We start from the raw sequence: 25,533 nt of genomic DNA, 5'->3' as shown, positions 1-25,533 counted from the left end.
TTGCATGTCTTGGTGGTAATGTTTTAAAGTTTTTTGGTAATTTCTTCAATTTTTCTGCATAGACAGGACCAAGATTATTAGTTTTCGTTCTGAGGGAGAATTATTTATAGTAGGAGTAAAATGGCTATTTTCACTGGTAGAGAGTGGGATAATAGAAAGAACATGGAGAGTTGATCCATTACAAAATGAACTGCAGGAATAGTATGCGGGAAAACAGCTAAGAGGGCTCGTGGGAAGAGGGGCATTGTGGGAAGGTGGGGGGGCTAGTGGGAAGGGGCATTGTGGGAAAGTGGGGGGCTTATGGAAAGAGGGGGATTATGGGAAGGTGGGGGGCTGGTGGGAAGCCAGACTTCATGTGTGAGAGTTCTCTCTGGATCTGGACTTAGGAAGAGAAGAATATGAAGTTTGCAAAGTCCGAGTCAGAAGACTGGAAAGAATGAGCCGATGCCTTTGGCACACACAAAGGCAGTTTGATGGCAGAACTCCACCCAGTGGAGCAGGTCACATCTTGATGTTACCCTATGAAGAAGCATCACAAGGCTGATGTTTCCATACACGGTGAGGAACGGAAGCTTTTCAGATAGTGATGAAGTGGGAAGTTGTTCTTTGTCCTGTATCCTTCCTCATTAGGAACAGACTATCTCCCACAACAAAATGCCAAGGACGAAACATCCCATGACAGCCTGAATAAAGTGCCCTAGAACTGCACAGATGTGATGAAAAGGTGGAAGAGGAAGAGGAGAGAAGTTACAGATAAACTGTGTGAAACTGGGCCTCTGTGCATTATACAGGAAGAAAATAAGTATCTTTAAACTACTGAAAGTTTAAATTGATAAGAATGGACTAACATGTCTATGTAAAAGTGATCCAGCACAATGATAGGCAAAATAAAAATAGCTAACACATGGCCAATACAGAGAGAGAGAGAGAGAGAGAGAGAGAGAGAGAGAGAGATGTTCACTATTACCAAAGCTCAAAAAATTCAATTAAAAATAATAAGACACCATTCTTTGCCGAAAATATCAGCCAAAGTTAGGAAGATTGATAATTCCCAGTGCTAGGGGAGCAAGCACTTCTGTTAACACTGTTGGGAATGTGAATTGGTACCTTTCTTAAGAGAAACTTGGCATTTATATCAACGTATTGCATGGGTGTTTATTTGGGCTCAGTAATTACTTCTCTAGGGATGTGTAATATAGAGGTAGGGTAAAGTGTTGAAGTTTTAATACACAAGATTCCAGATACAATATCTATTAGTAACCGTTAAAACAGAGAGAGATCAATTCTCTACCTACATGATGATGTGTAACCATTAAAAGTTAAATTGGATGCTGAGTGTGAGGTACATGCCTGTAAAGCTAGCATTAAGGAAGTGGAGGCAGGAGAATTACAAGTTGGAGCCCGACCAGACTGGGCTCCACAGGAAGATTCTGCCTCACAAAGTAAAATAAAACCTTCAGACAGAGCTCCATGTTATTCGGGGTTAATTAAAAAGTAACAAACTACCTTTTACAACACAGTCTCACCTTTATGCATGTTTGTGTCTGTTTTCTGTGTGTGGACCCACACGTATGCACAGAAAAGGAAATCTGGGCAGATACCTGGCAAATATTAGCAGTTGTTTCACTCATGAAAAAGATGATGTGATTTTGACTCTCATATTTGATATTTTTATGGTGAATATAGATGCCTTCACAAGCAGAATAAAAGCTGATTTCATCTTGAAATTTTATGTTTTAAAAGTATAAATCTGAATCCTTAGAAAGTCCAAACTGGGGGGAGAGAGTTCTCTCTAATTATTATAATGGACTTGGTATAAAAATCTACTCTTGAGGGGCTGGAAAGATGGACTGGCTCAGAGGGCCTGGATTTGGTTCTCAGTGCACATATGGTTGTTCACAACTGTTCATTCTAGAAGATCCAACCCCCACTTTTGGCCTCCTCAGGCACAAAGCAGAATGCGACACACATGCATATACATTCAGGCACTCACACACACATATAAAATAAAGTAAATAAATATTAAGAAACTTTTCAAAAATCTGAAATTTCAACTCCTTTTAGCATGGCAGAAAACAAACAAAAAACACCCAAAAACTTAGCACTCAGCATCCCAAGGCGAGGGCTCAGTGAGAGACAACAGACCATGAAAGCCTGCCCTAGAGCAGTTGGTCTGCCCTAACCACACACCCAAGAGCTTCACCACATCCTCATAAAAAGAGGTAATTGAGGTTAACCTCAAAATCGTAGTGTGTCTTTTTATGGCAGGTTACAAGTACAGTTGGCCTTCGTTGCCTGTGGCCTCTTCATCTGTCATTCAGTCAACCACGGATCAAAAATATTCAAGGGAGAAAACAACCTTCGTCCATGCTGTGCACATACAGACATTTATTTCTCGCTGCGGTTCCCTAAATAATCTACCTCTCTAGCTGTTTCTGTAGCATTCGTGCTGTGTTAGGTAGCATAAGCTGTCAAGAGATGATTGAAAGGGTATAGAAGAGCGCTCACAGGTTCTATGCAGACACTGGGCCATTTTGAGCAGTCACTGAATTTGGTCTGTTAGGATGATTCTCCACAGGAACAAAATTGACAAGGTGTGTGTGTGTGTGTGTGTGTGTGTGTGTGTGTGTGTGTGTGTGTATTATGAGCTAAGAAAAAAACAAGTTTCCTATTTCCAGGTGACAAGATTTTTATTTCTATAAAGAAAGTCCCAAAGAATATACACAAAAAAGTGTAGAAATAATAAATAGTGGTAAAAGAACAATACAGAAAAAACAAAAACAAACAAAAAAGAACAGTATATAGAAATGAATAGTGTGTCTGTGAACTAGCATTGAACACTGTGAAACCAAAGTTAAGAAAACAATCGCTTTATAACTGCATCAGAAATAATTAAAACACTTGGCAATGAAGGTAACAAAAGAATGTGAGACTGGCATTGGAAGAAGATAAGGAATTCCCAAATAGGTGGAAGACACCATATGCTCATAGATTGGAAGACTTGATTGTGTTAAATGGAAAAAAAATGGTCAACAGATTCACCACAATTACTGTAAAAATCTCAGGTGTCTTTCTCCCCTAAAAGTTGATAAGCTGATTTTTGAAATTCATATAGAAATGCAAGAGACCCAGAATAAGCAAAATATTCTTAAAAAAAAAAGAACAAAATTAGAGATTGTAAATTTCTGACACTGAAACTTCCTACAAAGCAGCAATGATCAAAACACGTGACACACACACAATCAAGATGAATTTGGGCAGACAATGGAATAAAATTGGGAGCCCAGAAAAAAAAAAAAAAACATTGTTTTTATGGACAGCTTGTTTTTGATGAGGTATTGCTATGCTTTGAATGTTTTTCTTGAAATTTTCAAACTAATGCGTTGGAGCCTGAGAGCCAACTCAACTGTGTTAAGAGGCTCAGCCTTTAGAAGGTGACCAGGAATGGGGTGCTCTGATGGAAATGCACAGTACTCACCTCATTATGCCTTTCCTGTCCCTTCTGCTGTGTGAAGACAGTGGAGACGAGGTCACCTTGTAAGCAGAGGACAGGCACTGGCCAGAGGCCAAGCCTAATGACACCTCAGTTTTGTACTATCCAGCCTCCAGACCTATGAGGGGAAAGTAATTTCTGTTAAAAAACACTTAAATATGTCAGTTCTGGAGGTTTCGTGACAGCAGACTGAGGCGTCAATCAAAGCCATTCAGTGGTGGAAAGAACTGTGTTCTCAACAAGTGGTTCTGGGTCAGTGCAAAGGAATCAGCTTTGACATTACTGCTGCAGACTGAGTTATGTCACCGTTTTAACCCCCAATGCAGTGGAATTGGGAAGCTTTTGAGAGATAATTACGTTTAGATGAGATTGTGAGAAAGAAGCCCATTAATGAAACTAGTGTCTTTATAAGATGAGGGATATAGGAACCTTCTCCCCTCCCCTCCCCTCTTCTCCTCTCTCTTTTCTCTCCCCCTCTGTCTCTCTGTCTTTGTCTCTGTCTCTCTGTCTCTCTCTCTGTCTCTCTCTCTGTCTCTCTCTCTGTCTCTCTGTCTTTGTCTCTGTCTCTCTGTCTCTCTCTCTGTCTCTCTCTCTCTCTCTCTGTCTCTCTCTCTCTCTCTCTGTCTCTCTCTCTCTCTCTGTCTGCCTCCCTCCCTCTCCTTTTCTTCCTGTGTATAAAAAAGAGTGTGTGTAGGTCCATAGCAAGATGGTAGCCATCTGTAAGCCAGCAATAGGAACTTCATTAAGAAATGAATCTGCCAATACCTTGGTCTTGGATTTTCTGCCTCCAGAACTATGAGAAATAAATATCTATAATTAACCAACTCACCTAGCCTGTGGCATCTCATTGTAGTAGCAGAGCTAATTCGGGCAATTCTCACATCAAATACACAAACTATTCATAATGAATCAAAGATTACAATGTACAAGCTAAAACTAAAATTCTTAACAGAAACCGAAGTATAAATATTTTGGGGGCTTTTATTGTAAATTTGTTCACTGACGATTTCATACACGTACAAAATGTACTGTGATAACTCTCATCCCTCGCTTCTCTGATCTCCCTGCCCCATCACTAGACTTTGTGCAACTGCACGCATTGACTCAAAACTGCTCAAGGCATTGAGAACAAGTGACCCCTGAACATTCAGCCCTCAATAAGGCATTCATACCATCACCCCCAAGGTTCAGGAAGCATGGTGGAAGAGGAGGCCAGAAGAATGATAAGAGAGAGGACATGGAGAAGAGCTGTGGAATGCCATCTTCTGGGCATGACCCAGCCATTGCAGTGTCGAGCTCACAGCAGCTGCAGTGCCTTACAGGGCCTGCCAGGCTGGCCCTGACATCTGTCAGCCTGGTGGGGAGAGCCCATGTGATAGAAAATTACATGTCCACACGGTTGGGCTTGCCCGGCGGACCGCCTAACTATTTCGGGTTCAGAATAGCCATCTCAGGGTCAGACATCTCACGGGGACTCTGTGGTTTTACATGGTTGCGTAAATCGCGCGTGTGCACACGCGCAGCCATGTAATCTACGCGCATGCGTGGAGTACCCACAGGAGTTCCTGTACGCATGTGCGGCCCAACCTTTATAAAGCTGGTGCCATCTTGCATGAGCCCCCCTTGTCTCCTCACCCACGTGTGTTTCACACAGGCCTGTCACCTCTATCCTCTTTAATAAAAACTCTTCTGTGGTCTGGTCGTGTTTGGTACGTGTTCCTCGCGAGGTAAAGCGCCGCTTAAAAACTAACACCATGCCCCTCCCTGATGAACTAGTACCTCCTGGTGAATATTCATCTCAACATATTGGTTAAGCAGTGGTCCCTTTCACATGCCATCAAAAGCATCCTCCAAGTTAGAATACTTTTGTCCTGGAAATAGTACCAAGAAAGTTAAGAGCAACAGGGGAGTTTTCAAAGAACTTACATACAGAACGAAGTACTCCATGATGAGACACCCCAATTAAAAATGGATAGAGGATGTAAGTAGATACTTCTCCAAGAATATATATTAATGGACAGTCATTCAGGATCAAATACTTATTGTCTCTTGTCATCAAGAAACGTAGAGAGAGGGCTGGGGAGGCAGCTTCATCCATAAAGCGTTTACAGGGCAAGTATGAAACCCCAAGTTCAGATCCTCGGCACCTGTTTTAAAAGCCAGCTGTGGTGGCATACACCTGAAACCCCACAGCTGGAGAGGCAGGTGCAGGATGACCTCTGGGGTTTGCTGAATCTGCAGGATCCAGGGTCAGTGAGACAACCTATCTTACAAAACATGTCGAAGTAATTGAAGACGACACCTGAAGTCAATCTCTGGTTGAGACACACACACACACACACACACACACACACACACACACACACACACACACACACACACACACATGTGCAAACTTGCACATCTACCGAAAACCCAGTGGGATGCTACTTCTCGCTCAGTTGGACATGTATGATAAAGACACCAGTGCTGGCAAGCGTGTGAAGAAACTGGAGCTCTCAAAACTTTGCTAGTCCAAATCTAAAATTGTGTGGCTGTTTGGAGAGCGGGTTGGCGGGTCCTTGACAAGTTAAATATAGAGATGCCATAAGGCTCAGTTCTGCTGCTGGGTATTTACCCAAGACAAAATGAAGACATACATCCGTAGGAAACACTGGTACATGAATCCATAACAGCACTGTGCCCTGAGTATACCTGTCAGCTGAAGAGTGGGCACATAAAACACTGAATACCCTCAAGACGGGATGAGAGTCCTGGGAAACAGTGTACAACACCAAACCTTGCTGTATCGTGGACTGAACCTTGACAATACAAATACCGTGTGTCGTATGATTTCGTTGCTATGAAATACTCATACTTGATAATTTAGAGTCAAAAAGTAGATTAATACTTTCTGGGGACTGGGGATGGGGACAGGATTGTCTAAAAAGACACACATGTAATTCATAGAATTGACATTTGCATGCCTTTATTAATATCTTAAGGCCTACTAAATCTTACACTTAAATAGTGTTAGGCTATTTTAAAAAAGACTTCACACATACATACACATACCCCACACATGCAAACACACACTCACACATACACACACACACACACACACACACACACACACACACACACACACTTTGCTATGTATCTCAATGGTCTCAAGATCACTCTTCCTTCTTTAACATCCCAGGAGCTAACATCACAGATGTGCACCCATCATGCCTGACTTTCTTTTTTCACACAGGGATACTTTATGTCTTCAAATAACAGAAAACACCAAGCCAAGGGGTTAGTTATCAACTACATTGCCATTTAGAGATATGCATTGTTGACATTCTGCTTTACATCCTTCCAAAGTTTTGCTTTCTCTTTTTCCTGAGAGAATTCTAAGTACAGGGAGCTTTAAATATCCATCACCTGCTTCTCTCCAGGGTGCTGTTCAGTGCCATCAAGAGCTTTCCATCTCACAGGCCTCAGTGTCCTTTTGCCAGACTCAGACAGACCTGTATTCCCTGCCTCCTGGATTCCAAGTCTTCCTTCTTAATCCCTTGGGAGGTTCTGTGGGACCAGCACTGAGCATGGCTCAGTGACAGGCCTGTCTGTTCGCACTGCCGTTTGGAGCAGGTGGCCTCTCCTGCGCAGTTGATGTGGCACTTGCATTTCTGTTACCCTGGAGAAGTCCTCGTTTCTCCCCAGTGTTGAATTTCCATTCTCCTTTATACCAAGTCCTTCCTTGGATTTGAGTAAGGCCCACCTTCTAGTAGATTCTCGGGCAGGGGACAGAGGGAAGATACACAGAAGGTGGATCCACTGGGACTTCAAGTTTTAAAATGTTTAGATTCACATCTGGGTAGCACTAAGGACCTATGCAAGCTCCTAGGTTCTGAACTTTAAAGGTCTTACCATTGTCTGGCTTCCAGAGTTTTCTTTCCAATCTGTGAAACCTTGTGCTTCAGTGTGGGGGACTCTCTTGAATTATTTCATTGGCAAATTTCTCCCTCTTCTCCATTCCCCTCCTTCCTTCATTCATGTAGTCTGTGAACAGCATAAACTAATCTTTTAAGTAATCTCTGTTTCTGTCTCTCTGTCTCTATGTCTGTGTCTCTCTCTGTCTCTCTGTCTCTCTGTCTCTCTGTCTCTCTGTCTCTGTCTCTCTCTGTCTCTCTGTCTCTCTGTCTCTCTGTCTCTTTGTCTCTCTGTCTCTCTGTCTGTGTCTCTCTCTGTCTCTCTGTCTCTCTCTCTCTCTGTGGTGTGTGTGTGTGTGTGTGTGTGTGTGTGTGTGTGTGACATGCTTTCCTTCCTAAGGGCCAGAGTTTGGCTTTCTCTTCCACCCCCTGATGTCACCTCTTCACTTTGTCATCAGCTTTTCCGTTTCCCAGAGCTCTTCACCCCTGACTCTCCTCAGGAGGGAGGCAGCATGGAAGGACACGCCACTGTTCAGCATCTTCTCTCAGCTCTCTCATCATATAACTCATATTTTCCATTTTTAAAACAATCCGATTTCCTTAAGGCTGCTTTCTGCCTCTACCTTTCAACTTAGAGGCTTCCCTCGAATGCCTGGTGCTTTTAATTAAAATTGAAGATGCAGAGGCTTTCTAGAAGCTCTGCTTATAGGGGCCTGACAAGTCTATGCTTTACCTTAGGGGGAACAGGGTGGACCATTAGCTGGAGAAACCATTTCCTTTAAGCCAGCATTTTCTTCCTAACTCTGCCCAGAGGGTAAAGGTCTGGGCTCCATGATTCTGGCTTGGAGAGATGGGTTGGGAGGGTCTATATTCAGCACTCACAAATCTAGCCACTTCGTTGTGTTTTCAGGCATGCTGGCACTTACCAATCCTTTCAGAATGAGAGCTTCTGCTTGATCCTGAGACATTGTTTTGGTTCTCAGCTTAAAATTCTGTCCCTTGGTCAGAAAGGACAGGTGACAGGTCCCGTGGAACCATAGCCACAGGATCTCCATGACTCGGGGCAACAGCAGGATGTCCTTGAGAAGTTTCGGTGAGGGTTCAGTATTGGTGGTGTGCCAGAGGCCTCGAACCAAACCAACAACTCGCCGCAATGAACATTTGAAAGTAAAGCCGTTTGGTCAACTGTAAAGCCGAGGCCACTGTGGCAAATGAGTATGTGAAGGAGAGGCGGGAAAGATGGAGGAGCAAAGTGTTTGTTTTGTTTTTCTTTCTTTTCTTTCCTTTTTCCTTTTTTAAAACTTTTCTTTTAGCAGGGGAGATTACAAGGTGGAGGGCAGACATGGACAGACTGGGAAATGAGTGGGATTGAGAGGCATGATGTGGAATTCCCAAAGAATCGCCGAAAAGACTGGGTTAACATTTTTAAATGAAATAACATAACTAGGGAGGTTAAAAAAAAAAAAAGAAATCGGCAGTTTCTCAGAAGGGGTCTGCCTGTTCCTGTCCCCTGGCCCACAGGTGGGCTTCGGAGGAAAGGGAGACTTGGTGCTGTCTTCTCATAATCCCTTGGCAGAGACAAGGCTAATGCAGAGAAACAAAGGAGCACTGTCTTCATGGACCACGCAGGAAGTGTGTCCATGCACGGAATGTTTGTGCAGCTCTGCATGGTGGAGGTGCCAGTCGGGTGCTTGTGCGTGGGAGAGGCTGAAAGAGAGAAGCAGCCCGTGGTTGGGATAAGTAAGTTGGTGTCTGTGGATTTAGCATCCAAGACAAAGTTGAGATGAAGGGAAACTAGCAACTGTCTGGGTAGAGGAATGTTAAGACTGGACGTCTGCAGGCTGACCTCACAGCGATGTGATCATGCCTGGACACTTCAACACGATCACAGGGCAGAGAAAGGGACCATGAGATGACTGTGAGGAAGATTCCACACACAGGAATGGGGCCTTGACACAGAAACTGACCCACTGAACCGAAGTAATTTCCATTTGTAAAAACTATGGCACTTATCATTGCTTGTTCCACTGGGTGGCACATGGGAACATCTTCATCAGTCAAACATTCTTCTACAATCTTGGCTTTCATTGCTACTTCATAGCACACCTTGAGACCTAGCCTAATGATTTAGAAAAACCACACAGTTCTCTTTTCCAATGGAAGGCACAATCCATCCTAATAAGTGTAATTATTATGTCCTCGGTTTAAAAAAAAATCTACATGTTGGAAAGAGTCTTTCACTGAGACAATCTCAAACAAAATCTCCAGTCAAGGACCTGGTGACCAGAATTGGCAAAACCAAGTTAACATCTTTGCCAGGTGGCCCATGGCTGAAACTGGTAGCTCGTCATCTTGGCTGGCCGTGCCAACGTGACATTGACTCAGCTTCTTGCAAGGAATGCTCCGGGACTGGAGATCGCTTGTCTAAGAAGTCTCCCTGGTGAAGATCTGAATGACAGCCAAATCTAGCTGTCTGCTCATACCTGGTTTTGTGTTCGTGGAGCCTGGGACTGAAGGGAGGGATGTACCTGCTCGAAATGCCCAACAAAGCGACTGAAGGAAGGAAGGAAGACTTTGCTTTGGCTCCCAGCTTTCAAGTCCCGTTCATGTTGGCGGGGGAGACACGCAGAGGAGCTTGACATGGCTATACTGCATCCACAGCCAGGAAGCAGAGAGAGATGCATGCTGGTGCTCAGCTCACAGTCTCCTTTGTATTGAGTCTGTGAGCACAGCTAATAGGATGCTGCTACCCACGTTCAGAGTCAGCCTTCCCTGAGAATATCCTCAAAGACACACCCAGAAGTGTTTCTAGTCAGGGTGATGACGGAACATAAACTATGTTAACTATGGCAGTGGGCTTACCCTAAAAAGCATGGTGATGGGCCTGGAGAGATGACTCAGCAGTTAAGAGCACTTGCTGCTCTTGCAGCAGACTGGGGTTCAGCTCCCAACATCCACATCGGGTGACTTATAACTGATGCCCTCTCCTGGACACACACACACACACACACACACACACACACACACACACACACACGAATCAAAGTTAACAAATACAGTGAAAGTTAATTTTTTTTAAAGCATGGGGTGGCTGCTATGGATTCTATGGTTAGGAAAAAGTCTCACCTTGGGGCAGGTCCAGAGACTTAGGGTCTGGATGGCTGGTCATCTTATTGGCAGTGTGATGGTTATCCTTAGCAGCCCTGGACACCGGAGGAGGTCTCAGAATTATCGATTACCTGCCAGTTACCCCAGGATGCTGGTTTTATATGTTCCCTGCTCTTTAGGGGCCTGACATCTGTCACAACCAAGTTCCTCCAGCTGAGATCTGCCATGCGGTTCTGTTTTGTTTGGTTGCTTGTTTTTATGCTTAGAGCTTTCAGAGGGGGGAAAAACAGTGTGTTTGGCTCAATGGCAGCTTTTGGATCAATATGATTTAATCAAAGTATATTTCCATTTGTTCTCAGTATTTTGTACATTTTATTCTACAAATTAAAGACACATAATCTATTTATCAAGGGCACAAGAAACTTTTTCAAAAGCCTGCTCAGATTACAGGAACATGTGCAAATTCCTGGTTCCTTTTTTTTTTTTTTTTTTTAAAGAGAAATGTCCTTTTCCACCAAGCACCAGGAGAAAAAGAGAACATTTGCAATCTGAATTCTGATGCTAAATCAATTATAACTGCTACCGTGTTGTTCTGTTATGGTATTGTGCAGCATTCAGGGTGTGCTATCTTCGTTAGTAGGAAAAATAAAATTAGATTCATATGCAGACTTTCCTAGTACTTCATTTAATTTCCTGTTTTCTCTCTTTTTGGTGATTTCTGCAGGACTATTTAGAAAGTTCACCCTTTGAAAATGGCCCAAGGAGCAAAGGAAACCTCTGCACTAATGTTTTGTGAGCTGGTGAGGGGAACAGATGTCACAGCAGAATGCCTCATGAAGAGTTATCATCCCTTTCAAACCATGACTGGACAAAGCTGGGTAGCGTGGGAGTGGGGCACAGATTGGAGCTCACTGGTCCTGTGTAGCGTGATGATGATGTGTTTTCCATGTGCTAGAGGCTAGAAGGAGCAGCATGAGGCCCGTTTGTCTTAAGTGGGTCAGAAAAATAATATCAGAAACAAAACAAGGCTGGGTAACTTGCTCACAGAAATATGAGCATGCCTTTAAGGGCTCATGCTTGCAAAAGAAAACTAATATTGATGGAAGGAATGGGCTTCAGCCCTCTGACCTTTTCCTCCCAGCTATGGACTGGGGCTGTTGGCATTCACTGGAAGGCAGTAGAAATGAGAGGAACCTCCCAACCCCCACCCAGATCCCTGAACACTTGTGCACTGCATTCCCAGCCAATGCCACACTGCCCTACCGGAAGGATCCACCTCTTTCCTGTACTCATCCTACAGGAAAAAGCGAGGAGCCAGGAGAGAAGTGTGGGATGCTGGGAACACCATGTCTGGATTAACAAAGCTGAAACCCTGAGAGCAGTGAACCTCAGCCACCGTGTTATGGAATGCACTACACTGTGCGAGAGAGGGCACTCTTATCTGGGTCTGAAGTGCTGGCATTCTGCTAGGAATAGAACAAGGAGGCTAGCCCCCCTCCCCCCACCACCCCCTCCACACCCGTAAAGGGCACGTGTCATGACATCTGATTCAGAGAACGTGTGTACAAAGAAAAGGGTCTGGTTTTTACATTAGAGAGGTTCCTGCTTGACCTCTTCTCACCCCGATGAGTTAGAAGCCTGGGTATTACCCAGCACAGAGGCCAGCACCAGCACTGACTAATAATTTAGTTCAGCCCGAGTGCAGCTACCCTCAGAACATCTTCCTCCCACTCCTTCTTCCCTCACGGGTAAGATGGCTTTGTTCTGGCTGGAGAGATGGCGCAGCTGGCAATGGCGCCTGCCACCAAGCCTGGCAATCTGAGTGGTAAGGTAGAGGAGAACCAACCCCTGGAAGTTCCTCCCTGATCTCCACACATGACCATTTTTAATTTAAAAGAAAAGCCATGAGTTTTGATGGTTGTTTGTTTGTTTGTTTTGCTTTTGAAAGATGGATTTGGGGCTAGAGGAATGGACCAGGGCTGAAGAGCACCAGTTGCTCTTCCAGAGGGTCCAGGTTTGATTCCCAGCACCCACGAGGTTCGTAACTGTCTGCAACTCCTGTTCCAGAGGATCCACGGCCCTCTTCTGACCTCCTTGGGCACCAGGCATGCATGTGGTACACAGACATACCTGCGGCAAAAGACACATTCACACAAAATAAAATTTTAAAACAGCATGTTTTAAATATACTTCCCTTATTGAAAAAATTATAATGGGCTGGAGAGATGGCTCAGAGTTTAAGAGCACTAGCTGTTCTTCCAGAGGTCCTGAGTTCAGTTCCCAGAACCACATGGTGGCTCACAACCATCTATAATGATATATATATATATATATATATATATATATATATATATATATATATATATATATATATATAATAAGTAATCTTGTTTAAAAAGATGTTTCTATTAGTACTTACCTACAGCACACTGGGATGAAACATGTGGCGGTTCCTGTGGCCCTATCCTGGTCATCAGGATGGTCTACAGGACTACAGATATACAGATGGGGCTGACAGGGTGTGTTCCTAAGATGGAAAGGGAAAGAACCATCCAGACTGCTGGAAGACAGGCTATTGTGGTGATATATTATGCACCCCAATAAAACTAATTTGGGGATCAGAGGAAAGAGCCAGACACTAGACAGAGACCAGATAGTGATGGCACACAATCTTAATCCTATCACTGGGGAGGCAGAGATCCATCTGGATCTGTCTGGATCGTTGTGAGTCAAGGCCACACTGGGAACAGAGCCTGGCATGGTGGCACACGCTTTTAATGCTGACACTTGAGATCTCATGCCTTTGCTTGGGAAGCACACAGGCCTTTAATCCCAGGAAGTAAGATGGCAGGGCAGAAAAAGGTATGTAAGGCATAAGGAAACAGGAACTCACTGTCTTGGGCTGAGGACTTCCTAGAGGTAAGAGCTGGTGGCTTGGCTTGTTGTACTCCATCTCTTAGTTTTCACCCCAATATCTGGCTGTGGGCTTTTTTTTTTTTATTAATAAAACCGTGTAGCAAATCATGTCACAGGCAATGGATAAACGGTGGAGCTCGAGATAAACACCTTAGGATCTGCCATCTCAAGATCTATATCATCGATAGCTACTTAATTGACTATAAAAATACACTCACAGAACACAAACATGTGGTGAGGGGGTAAGTCCAAGGGCCTCTTGCACACCACAGTGACTAAAATGACATACTTGAAAACTGCTGAGTAGATTTTAAGCATCGCTACCATCCTCCCTTGTTATCATCTCACAGTGGTAACTATGGGAGGGGACGTGTGTTTTAGTTTGATTCAGCATTCCAAAATGGTCTCATAGTTCAGAACATCACATTATGTACCAGGGATCTACGCAGTTTCTTTTAAAAAAAATTTTAACATATGAAGCTGTTTAATTAGGTTGTTAGCAACTTAGAAAACCAGTTTGTGAGGATACACCCCATTCTTCAGAAAGAACGGAGATCGCAGGTACCCCTGGAGCTGAGGAACAGCTTTGGTCTTTGGCAAAATCTGCGAGTCCACAGTTTTCTGATCAGCCTTGCGCTGCTCTGTAATCTTGTATTTCTCCTTCTCTGTGTGGAAGATCTCCCTCCTGGTGCCCAGGCTGGCCTAGCTGCTTCTTCCTGACGTCAGTCAGGTGCTTGGGGATTTTACCCTTGCTGATCTCAACTTTTGTAGAGGTGGCAATTCTAAACTCTGAGGGCAAGAGGTCCAGTCACAAGGAGCAAGCCGCTGGCCAGCTGCTTCAGGAAAACCATTCTCTTGTCCCTGTGGTGCCCGGTGAGGATGATCAGGAGGGTCCCAGGAGTGATGCTGACACACAGCTGCAGCCTTCTCATATGTTGACTGAAGGGCTTCTTGCCATGGCCCAGCAGCTTCTGAGGTACATCTTTGGTAGGATAATACCTCGGCATTTTTCAAAGCTCAACCACCCAATACCACCATTCTTGTCAGCACTGACTGGTTTTGTGACACTAGCAAGGACCTTCTCCTTTTTCTTCTTCTTCTTGTTTGCGGCTGAGTGTTTTCTTTTGTACAAGGCCTTTCTCAGACCCAGCCAAGGTTGGCTGCTGTTTTAATCTAGAGCCAGAGGCAGCATAGGGCAAAAGAAAGGGAACCCAGTGTTGGCGTCACAAACCCCAAACCAGGTGACCCTTGACCTCACCTCCTAGGTGATTTTAAACTGTCAAGTTGACAGTGAAGATTCACAACTATTATCCCTGGAAAGGAAACTGGGCAGCTGTAGAGACCAGGCAGAGGCTGGATGGTGGTGGCGCACGCCTTTAATCCCAGCACTTGGGAGGCAGAGCCAGGCGGATCTCTGTGAGTTCGAAGCCAGCCTGGTCTACAGAGCAAGATCCAGGACAGGCACCAAAACTACACAGGGAAACCCTGTCTTGAAAAACAAAACAAAAAAAAAAAAAAAAAAAAAAAAAAAAAAAAAAAAGAAAGAAAAAGAAAAAAGAGAGACCAGGCAGAGGACACAGAAGGTGCCAGGAGAACACAATAGAGACTGGTGTAGAGTACAGAAAAATGGAGACCTCAAATCCCATCTATACTTACTAGGATTCCATTTTTAAACTCCATGGAGGTCCAGACACACAGTATGAGGCTGAAATTCAATCCGGAGCCCACCAGCTCACCTGCAGTAGCTGGTCCTAACATTCCTCACTATGCAGCTGGAAATGAAATGTAGACAGAATGAATAACTACCTCAAAGCTGTAATACTACCTAGTAGTGAGAGGTCAAGGGTAGCATGGTTTGGGGTTTGTAATTCCAAGATCAGAGTCCTTTCTTTTGCTCTACATGGCTCTGGCTCTAGGTTAAAACAACAATAATAACAATAACAACAGCAACAAAACCCAACCACAAAAAGCACCTCAAAAATAACAGAGGGTCCACATATATTTTATTCTCATTCAATTAAATGTACTCAAACTCTTTTATCCCCAAGTTCCTTCAAACTGAGTAGCTGAGGCAGAGAAGCAGGCCCTGTTTGTTGGAAGGATGGCTGTTATGTAAGTGTGGGGGCTCAGGTTTCTCTGCCTCAGCAGTGAATCTTAAAACAACTACAAGAAGTCTCACAATCACAGAAAGTCACGCCTGACTCAGCAGCCCTGACACCGCCACTTTCCAGTCACTGTGTGGCTGGAGGCCAGCCATCCCGCACCCTATGAAATGATCTTGGCCCAGCAGCAGAGCCTAGTCAGAAGCCTGTCTAACAGAAAGGCCCAGCCAGCCATGTCATGAGACCTCGTGCAGAGGCGGCATTTGCCGTGGCCTCTCACTGCCTTTACATCTTCCTTGAAGGAGTTGATTCCATGAGAAAGGAGGACTGCGGGATGGTGACAAGGACCAAGTTTGGGGATGAGTCAGAGGCTGCTTCTGAACATCCTTTTGACTACCTTGCTAACACAGTATGCCAGGCACTGTTCTAGAATCTGAGGAACAGTAGTGAACAAATTGGAAAAAAAAAAAAAAGTCTTCACTTTTGTGAAGTTTATGCCTTTCGTGTGGGGCTGGGGAGGAGCTCAACCATAAATGAGAAGTTATTTGAATACAGTATATTTGTAGGTGGTGGGCATTAGGGATAGAATGGTTGGTATGTTCAGGGATGCCTTGGTGAGCAAAGACCAGAAGGAGGTGAAGCAATGAAATGTACAGCTATGCAGAAGGACTCCATGCAAGACTCCAAAGGCAGAGGACAGGTGGAGCGGTCAGGACCAGGAGGCCACCTTTAGAGGGAATAGTGGCCAGACAGTGGTAGGAGGTAGCTGATGGCGGCCCTGAAGGGTAATTAGCCATCTGCCATGGCTTCAGTGACATGGTGGCTGCTATGAGACCTTGAAGAATATCCTCCTGGAGTAAACAGAGACTGGAGAAAGTGAATAATGGCTCCAAAGGAGTCAGCTTGAGTAACTGAGAGGAGGGTACCATTTAAGGCTGTCCTGGGAAATGGTTGCAAGAAGGGACAGGGAATCGGGAGTTTATCTGGGGAACTATTAAGTGAAGATGCTAAACACAATTAGGATTCTGAAGAACCCAAGAGAGGCCAAGACTAAGGACATCATTATGATGGTTTATATTGATGGGGATGACAGGAGCTCAAGTCACCTTGGAGACAAATCTCCGAGCCTGTCTATGATGGATTTTCTAGACTAGGTTAATTGAGGTGGAAAGATTGACTTTAACTGCCAGAACAAATGAAAAAGAGGAAGCAAGCAAAGTATTACCCTTCATCGCTCTCTACCTCCTGACAGTGGATGCAATGTGATCAGCTGCCTCAAGGTCCCACCAACATAATGGCCTTGCTATGGCGGGCCGCACCTTAATCTGCAAAGTCTAGCCTCGATTAAGAACAACTCCGATGCCCGCTCCCAGCTCCTGTGGTATCAGCTGAAGCCACTGTCTCAGAGTTCTCCTTCTTAACTCCTCTGTCAGCTGAAGCTGCTGTCCTTTCTCCCAGGCGTAGGCAATAGCACTCACACACTTAATTCTCCCCGCCAGGCCATCCCAGGGAGTCAGTCCTCCAACACTGGTTTAGCGGTATAGTACTTACTGGACGGTTTGCCCATTTGCCCTGAGGTGATAATGATACCCACCCGGTAGGTATCTCCTATGCAAAGCCTAGAATGATGTCAGGTTAACAGCAGGCACTGAAGAGGTCGTAGCTCCTCTCCAGTCTCGAACTCAGAAGAGGGGAGAAATGGCACCCCACCATGCTCAGGTGGGCAGCCTGCTCCCAAATGCCCCGACTACATCCTGCCGTTCTTCTGATGAGCCCCAACAGGTCTGCCACCTCTCCTGTCTCAATATTACCCTGTCCTCAACTGATGACTCACTTCCTGCCATTACTCTTTCCTGCAAACTCCATGTCTGTCTCACAGATGTACGGCCATGTTGTGGGCATTCCATGAATATCAAATTGACCCAATGAACTGACATTTTTCTGAGTTTGTGGACTAAAGTCTAGCTTAATTGACCTAGCTAACCTTTTGAAGCATTTGGTCTGGTCCTACGATGACATTCCCCAAGTTCTATCCATCCACATAGTTATCAACTTAATAAGTATTTCTAGAATTTACTCTGTGCCAAGCACTAAAAATATAACATTGAGTAAGTTCTTACAGTTGCTTATGAATAATAATCAAAATAATTAAGCAACTATGAAGCCTGTAATGGGTAGAAGAAACACTCTGAAGAGGAAGAGACAAGGGGGTGACATTTGAATACAGTCATCAGGGACATTTGTGAGGAAAGAATATTTAAGATGAAACATTAAAAGATTAAAAACCAGTTGCAGGAAAGGTAAAAAAAAAATTTCAGACCAGGAAAGAACCTGAGAGGTAAAGGGGTTGACTTGTTGAGAAAACCATCATGGATGGGGCAGAGGGGGATGGACATTGTGATGGAGGGGGTGGGCAGAGGGAGATGGACATTATGATGGAGGGGGTGGGCAGAGGGAGATGGACATTATGATGGAGGGGGTGGGGCAGAGGGAGATGGACATTATGATGGAGGGAGGGGGCAGAGGGAGATGGCCTCCGTGATGGAGGGAGGGGGCAGAGGGAGATGGCCTCTGTGATGGAGGGAGGGGCAGAGGGAGACTGCCTCTGTGATGGAGGGGGTGGGGCAGTAGATGGGCAGAAGGAGATGGTCTCTGTGATGGAGGGGTGAGACGTTGACACTGCATGCTGAATAAAAAACTAAGAATCTTGTTCTCTGGCATGTGTGGTGATGCAAGCTTTTACTCTTAGCACTTAGAAGGCAGGGGCAGATGGACGCTGTGAGGTCCAGTTCAACCAAGCCCACATAGTGAGACCTTGTCTCAGAGAAAAACGGCATCATAGAGGAGGGAATGTGTGGGTGATGTGAACTAGAGCAAGAAATGGTGATGGTGCGGATGGGAACCAGTAACTCTGCCATTTTTTAAAAAAAATATGGACAGGAAATCCAACAGGACTTCTAAAATAAAGTGAAGGAACAAAGAATCAAGAATGGTTGAGGTCCTGATCTGCTTGAGTAAGTGGTGATGTGTGTGGGGAGCGGCCGAGGGGAGAGGGCGAGATTCAGGGAAAGAACCATGTGTTCCCTTTTGGAAATGTTACATTTGGGAAATTCAAGAGCTTGCTGTCAGCTCCTTTCCTGGCTTGCCCTGGATATGAAAAGCTCAGATTCTGTTGAGATTGCCCAACGTTCTTGGTGTTGTGGGATATTTGTACACTGTGTCAAGATAAATTGTTGTGATTACTTTAATAAAAAGTGGAATGGCCAATAGCTAGGAAGGAGGTATAGACGGGAGTTGTAGAGACAGTGGGAACTCTGTGAAGAAGAAAGGAGGAGTCATTAGCCAGACATGGAGAGGAGACAGGAGGTGCAAGATGGAAGAGAGGTTATGCCATGTGGCAGCACATACATTAAAAATATGGGCTAATCTAGCTATAAGAGCTAGTTGAGGCCAGGCGGTGGTGGAGCACACCTGTAATCCCAGCACTTGGGAAGCAGAGGCAGGTGGATCTCTGTGAGTTCGAGGCCAGCCTGGTCTACAAAGTGAGTTCCAGGACAGCCTCCAAAGCTACAGAGAAACCCTGTCTAAAAAAAAAAAAAAACACACACACAAAAAAAAAAAACACCTAGTTGAGACAAGCCTAAGCTAAAGTCCAAGCTTTCATAAATAAGAAGTCTCTGTGTCATTATTTGGGAGCTGGTGGGACAGAGAAAGACTCATTACATCTTAGAGCCTGAGGAGAGCCTTGGAATGAAGGTCCTGCAGGGCTAGAGGTGAGGAAGTACCAAGAGAACAAAGCTTGTCTCCAGCTGAGATGGACAGTCAACGTTGTTGGAAAAGAAGGCCCAGGAGCTGGAGTGTCTGCCACTAATGACCAGGAGAGGTGTTACCCAATCAGCAAGGCAGCCCAGTGCCAGCTCTCAGCTCCATGCCCTCCATTTCATGAAGGTCTCTGGTCCAACACGCCACTGGAATGGAAACCAGATTTAAAAGGGAGCTAGGGCCTGCCAGTTGGGTGCTGCTCAGACATCTGTGGACAATCAGCAGCCTCTCTGCATTTGGTCCTACACACAAGTGCCTTCACACTAAGAAAGCAAGCCTTTTTGTTGACTGCTGCCCTGTCAAAGACAAGGTGCTCTTTGTGGCTTGCTGGGCTTCTGGGGAAGGTGGCTGAGAACACTGTCTCCTCACACTCCGTGGGATGGAGAGCACTGAGCCCACTAGTCACTTTGTTTCAGGCAAAGATCAGACCAAATCCTGGTCTTTAGCAGTGAGCATCACTGAAGTCCTGCCACCTGTCAGCCTGGGTCACAGCACTCCTGCTCCCTGGCCCTGGTGGCCTCTACTCTGCCATTGTGCATTCTCTGTCTCCATCAAGGTGCCTGGAACCCTTTTTCTTCCACGGCTCTGTGCTGCTAAGATTGCCTTTAGACATGTCTCCTGCCACCCCTGCCCCATCAGTGCTGTGTTCCCCGTGATTGAGCTGTGCTCATTAGCCATGGATTTCCACAACTGGGCAAAACCACACACCTAAAAAGACCTCTGACCCACGGCCTGCAGTGACCTGCCCAGGACACCACCCTTTTACCTACAATGGGAGTCTAGGAATGTAGCGGGCTCTGCAGAGCTAACCTTGCAAAGAGCCAGATTGCAATCCTTGGTGACAACCCAGGAGGTTCAACATTAACGCTCCCATATGCCCAAGTCTTGACTAACAGCTGACTAATCACTAGCAACTTGGCTGAATTTTCCCCTGCGTCCAAATTAGGACTGACGAAAAAGCCAAATAAGAACTAATAGACAGCCCCGTGGGGCCCCCATTTAAGATGTGCCATCCCCTATAGCCACCCCACCCCAGCAGGCTCCCACCAGGTCTGAAGTCACCTTTTCCCATTTCTCTTCCTGCCATTGAGTTTGACAATGACCAATTGCTTAGATATAGCTGAATCACTGCCTTTCGTCTCTCTCCTTTGAGAAGTCTTCATTTATTTCCCAAGCCATTTACAGACCTTTCCTCCTGTGGAATAATAGTGGTGACTATATTGGGTGCTAGTATAAAAGAGGGTAGAAGTTAAGGAGCTGTCACAAAGAGACCCCCCTCCCCGGGTTGGGGATTTAGCTCAGTGGTAGAGTGCAAGGCCCTGGGTTCAATCCTCAGCTCAAAAAAAAAAAAAAAAGAGAGAGACCCCCAAACACTGGTCCAAACATGGCAGGTTCTATTCCTTCTGCAATTGTGTCTGCAGGGAGAGTTGTCCAGGGATGAAGACATGTAGGGACCCGGGTTCTCTTTTCCCTATTGCTCTGTTCTTGGCCTGGCTTTCCTGATGGGAGCTGGCTTAGCCTCACTGTACCTGTGGTCTGTGTTTCCTCTGTCCTCCACCACAGGAAGGAGGAAAGGGGGCTGCAGAAGGTGAGCAGCTGCCCCAGCCAGGATGTGGGTAGAAATTGTACATATCACTTTCTCCCACAGCTGGCAGAGCTGAACCACATGGCTGCCCCCAGCTGCCAAGGAGGTTGGGACACAGTGTCCACCAGTGCCCAGCCTAAACTGGGTCCTTTTACTAAAATAATGAGAGACAGTGGATATGGGTACTCCCATTACCCTATATACTAAGAGATGACAGAAAGCATTGCTTTTGCCCTCAGAGGCTAATGGTCCACAGTGATTCACGTGTAGCGTGAGGACCAGCTTTCTTCTCAAGTGTTGTAAGACCATCACATGCTCCTTCAGCCTCTTTCCTCACACACCCCAGCGCCTGCCCTCCCATGTGCTCTGCCGTACAGATCCATGCTGTACCTGTCATCCAGCTCCGGACCCAGGCGTGGGGTTGCTGTTGTTTTTCAGTCTTTTGGGAGGGCTGCCACACAGCTCCCAAATAAATCACATACGGAAGCTTATTATTACTTACGAATGCCTGTAGCATGAATCTTAAAAGTTCTTAATAAGAAGAACAAACCTGGAGCCAGGTATTGGGGTGAATGCTAGAAGATTAGAACAAGCCACAGCCACCTCACCTTGCCAATTCCTCAACTGATCCTGTTTCCTCAGACTGGAAACCTCTGAGTCCTCATTCAGAATGAATCTCAGCTGAACTGCTGCTCCAAAGCCTGAAAGCTTAACCAGCTAGAAGCTTCTAGTTTCTGGTCTTCACGCCTTATATACCTTTCTGCTTTTTGCCATCACTCCCTGGAATTAAAGGCTCACTTTCTGGCATTAAAGATGAGTCACCAAGCTTGGCTGTATCCTTGAACACACAGATCCAGGTAGATCGATGCCTCTGGAATGCTAGGATTAAAGGTGTGTGCTACCACTGCCTACCCTCTATGTTTAATATTGTGGCTGTTCTGTTCTCTGACCCCAGATAAGTTTATTAGTGTGCACAATATTTCAAGGAACACAATACCACCACAAATGCCAGTCTTAGCTTGGCTTAGTTTCTAGTCAGCTTTCTTTATCTTAAATTTTCCCCATCTAACTTTTGCCTCTGGACTTTTCCTGTTCTCTTACTTCCATAAATCTTACTCTTACTCCATAGCTTGCTGGTTGAGTAGCTGGGTGGCTAGCCCCTGATGTCCTCCACTTCTCTGGCTCCTTCTCCATCTCCTCGCTCCTCAATCTCTTCTTTTCTCCTTCCACATTCTCCCTGTATAATTCTCTCTGCAACATAAACAAAAATAACACACCTTAAAATAATATTCTACTACATGTAACAGTCACCTCCATGTTGACATGGATTCCTCCTATCATTTATTTACATCACATTGATGAAGAGTTTTCAAATCCTGCCCATCAGTGCTGACACAGGCAAGGGAGAGGGAGGCATTCCCAACATGGTTGGCAGAGTATGTTCCTGTGTGCTGTTCTGTGTTATCATTGCCTCCCAGTTGTCTGCGCTTTTGCTAAGTGTGATTTCAGGTAGGGACCAAGCCTGCCTTCCAGCGTGGTGCACTCTACACCTGCTGAGGGCAGGCACACCGAGCTGGCTGACCGGATTGAAGCCTTAATTTCTTAGGTGTCATCTCCTGAGTACATGCTTCAGCATCCCTTCTTCCCTCCTCACCTGGCCCTCCCATCCTACTTCTGAGAGCCCTGAGGGCACAGCGGGCCCCTTGGAGAGTGGGAAAGTTGAAGGTCATGACATCATCAGCCATGTGTGCTCTAATGAGTCTTTCTCTGTCCCACCAGCCAGCTCCCAAATAACCACATGGACACTTCTTATTAATTACGAAGGCTTGGCCTTAGCTTAGGCTTGTTTTTAACTAGCTCATATAACTTAAATTAACCCATATTTTTATTAATCTATGTTTTATCATGTGTCTTTTACCTCTATCCCATTTTGTGTGTCCAACTCCTTCTGTGTCTCTCTCACACACCTGGATTCATCTCCTACTTCCTCTCTTCCCTGCCCGGAAGCCCCAACTGTACCTCTTGATTGGCTATGGGCCACTCAGCTTTTTACTAAACTAAGCACAGCAATATGTGTTCACACAGTGTGCAAATACCCCACAACAGTGTGCCAGTTCCAATACCACAGCGACCAAGTAATGCCCCCTGGTGCAGAAAGGAGATAAGCCCCCAGGTCCTTGAAGTCTGGCCTTTGGCATATGAATTGAATTCACTAGTCTGTCCCTTGTAACAGTGTATTTTCAAGTGGCACAGACTTAATCCCCTCCCAGTGCATCCCAGCCCTGCATTTGTAGCCGTTCCAGGGACTCTGCTCTCAACCCACCATCATGTAACTTCAGGCCAGGGCACCTCAAGCCTGATAATGACCTGGATGACTTGAATCCCTCAGCTCAGTGTCTAACAAGAGTGGACAAGCAGCTCTGGGGGCCGAAGAGTGAGTCCTAACAGCAGCAGCAACCTTCAGCCTCAACTTCTGATGGTACCAGTGGTTCTTCATCCTCTGCTCAGGCAAAGAACACCGCCCTCCCAACTTCCTGAAAAGACCTGTGATAGCCCCAGTATTTCCTTTCACCTTTAGACAGTTTATCAACTGACTGCCCCAGCCTCTTCCTGAAGATGTTTCTGAGAAGCTTTCTTCACCCTACTCCACTTCCAGGAAGGTCTGCACATACTTAGAGATGGCTGGCATGCCCCCCAACCCCTGTCTCCTCCCAAGCATCTTAGCACCTGCTTCTGCTGACCCCTGCTGACCTTGCCTGGCAACACAGCCCTGTCCTACTGGTGCCAGCCCGAGTGCCAGCCATGACCTCTGCTCTTCCATGCCCAAGCCTGTGCTTACACGTGTCCTGCCTCAGCAATGCACCAAAAGTCACCTGAGTTTCATCCCTCCTGGCCTCCAGAGGAACAAAGTAGGGGTTTAAAAAAAGACAAACTGGGCCTGAGTAGGGGTGGGAAGACTGCCAATTACAAATGCTTAATTCCAGGTTACTTGTTAGAAGAAAAAAAAACCTGAAACTGTTTCCACTTTTAAACAAAGTAAATGTCTGATGATAACTCTGACCTAAAAATGGGGGCGAGGGAAGGAAGAAAGAAAATAGATGTTCCTCATGATTGAATCCTCCTCAGTGTGGTTCCTAAATCAGCCATCGGCAGTGCTGGAATGGGGAGGTGGCCTTTTTCTGATTGGCATCAGCCCCCAGCTACTTTATGCCAGAACCCAAGAGCTGGTATCACTTTCCACACACCCAGCAGACTCAAGGACCCCTGTGGCTTCCTTGTGAGCCTTTCCCAGCTTCATTCCTGCAGTGTGTGCACGTGTGTGCGTGTGTGTGCATGTGTGTGCATGTGTGTGCACGTGTGTGCATGTGTGGGAGGGTGGATTTAGCAGTTTCCTTACATTTAAGTGACTGAATTGTTCACGTTTCAACACCTGCAAATACTTGAGAGACCCTTAATCTAGTCCCCAAGATCTCAACCAGGAGCTGTTCCAGCTCTACTCTGCCCTTTGCTAATCAGAACTAAAGCTGAGCTAATCCCTTCAGAGGTTCAATTATTTTGTGTGTGCAGTAACCATCTGAGAATTATGACAAAGCTCTACAAACTTAGCAGAAGCATAGAGCTAATGAATAGAAGTTGCCTGCTTTGCAGCTCGGAGAAGCAATTTTGGCTTATCCTTGCCTTTACATGGGTTTGGGTGCTTTAAAATCCAAATGTGAAAGGCAAGGACCAAGGTGGTGCAGGGTTCATTAATTTCTTAAACATACTTGGTGGGGGCACTGCTCTGCCAATCACTTGCAAGGGCAGGAAGTGCTAGCAAGAACAGGAAGAAAGGGGAGATGGACAGATGTAGACTGGGGAGAAAAATCAATGTGTTGGCTGTCTGAGGTTTCAAGCACCTAGGACCAGTGCAGCTCAAATTCCTGATGGGGAGTGGCTTCCATATCTCCCTTTACCTATTGTTGCTCTGATTGGTTAATAAATAAAGTGCTGATTGGCCAGCCAGGCAGGCAGTATAGGTGGGACAAAGAGAGAGGAGAATTCTGGGAAGTGGAAGGCTGAGTCAGGAGATGCTGCCAGCCACCACCATGAGAAGCAACATGTAAAGATACTGGTAAGCCACGAGCCACATGACAAGGTATAGATTCATAAAAATGGGTTAATTTAATATCTAAAATCTAGCTAGCAAGAAGCCTGAGCCATACAGTTTGTAAATAACATGAGCCTCTGTGTGTTTACTTGGGTCTGAGCGGCTGTGGGACTGGCAAGTGAGAGAAATTTGTCCTGACTGTGTGCCAGGCAGGACCAGGAAATTTCCAGCTACAACCTATCGCACCCACTGCCACAGAGTTACCAGCCTTCTTATGGGCAAGAAATCATATTGTACAAGGGCTCTTCCAGGAGCTCATGCAATTATAGAACTTTCCATGTTAATCCTGCAGAAGATGCAGCTAGCAAAGAGGGAAGGTCACACTGGAGGTTCCCACAAGTACAGTGAAGAGAGAAAAAGAACAGTGTTACTTATAGATCAATTCGTCGATTGCTCCATTGGTGCCTATGGATGATGGTGCAAGATTGCTCATTGTGAGAATGATATAGTTCATGAAACTTCAT

General features: G+C 45.5%; 1 pseudogene; it reads right to left on the bottom strand.

Moving 5' to 3' along the window:
• Positions 1-13,917: 13,917 nt before the first annotated feature.
• LOC118596561 lies at positions 13,918-22,667 on the bottom strand (annotated as a pseudogene).
• Between the last annotated feature and the right edge of the window lie 2,866 nt (positions 22,668-25,533).

Source organism: Onychomys torridus, chromosome 15 (assembly GCF_903995425.1).
Source record: "Onychomys torridus chromosome 15, mOncTor1.1, whole genome shotgun sequence".
NCBI lineage: Eukaryota > Metazoa > Chordata > Mammalia > Rodentia > Cricetidae > Onychomys > Onychomys torridus.
This window is presented reverse-complemented; position numbering and strand designations above follow the sequence as displayed.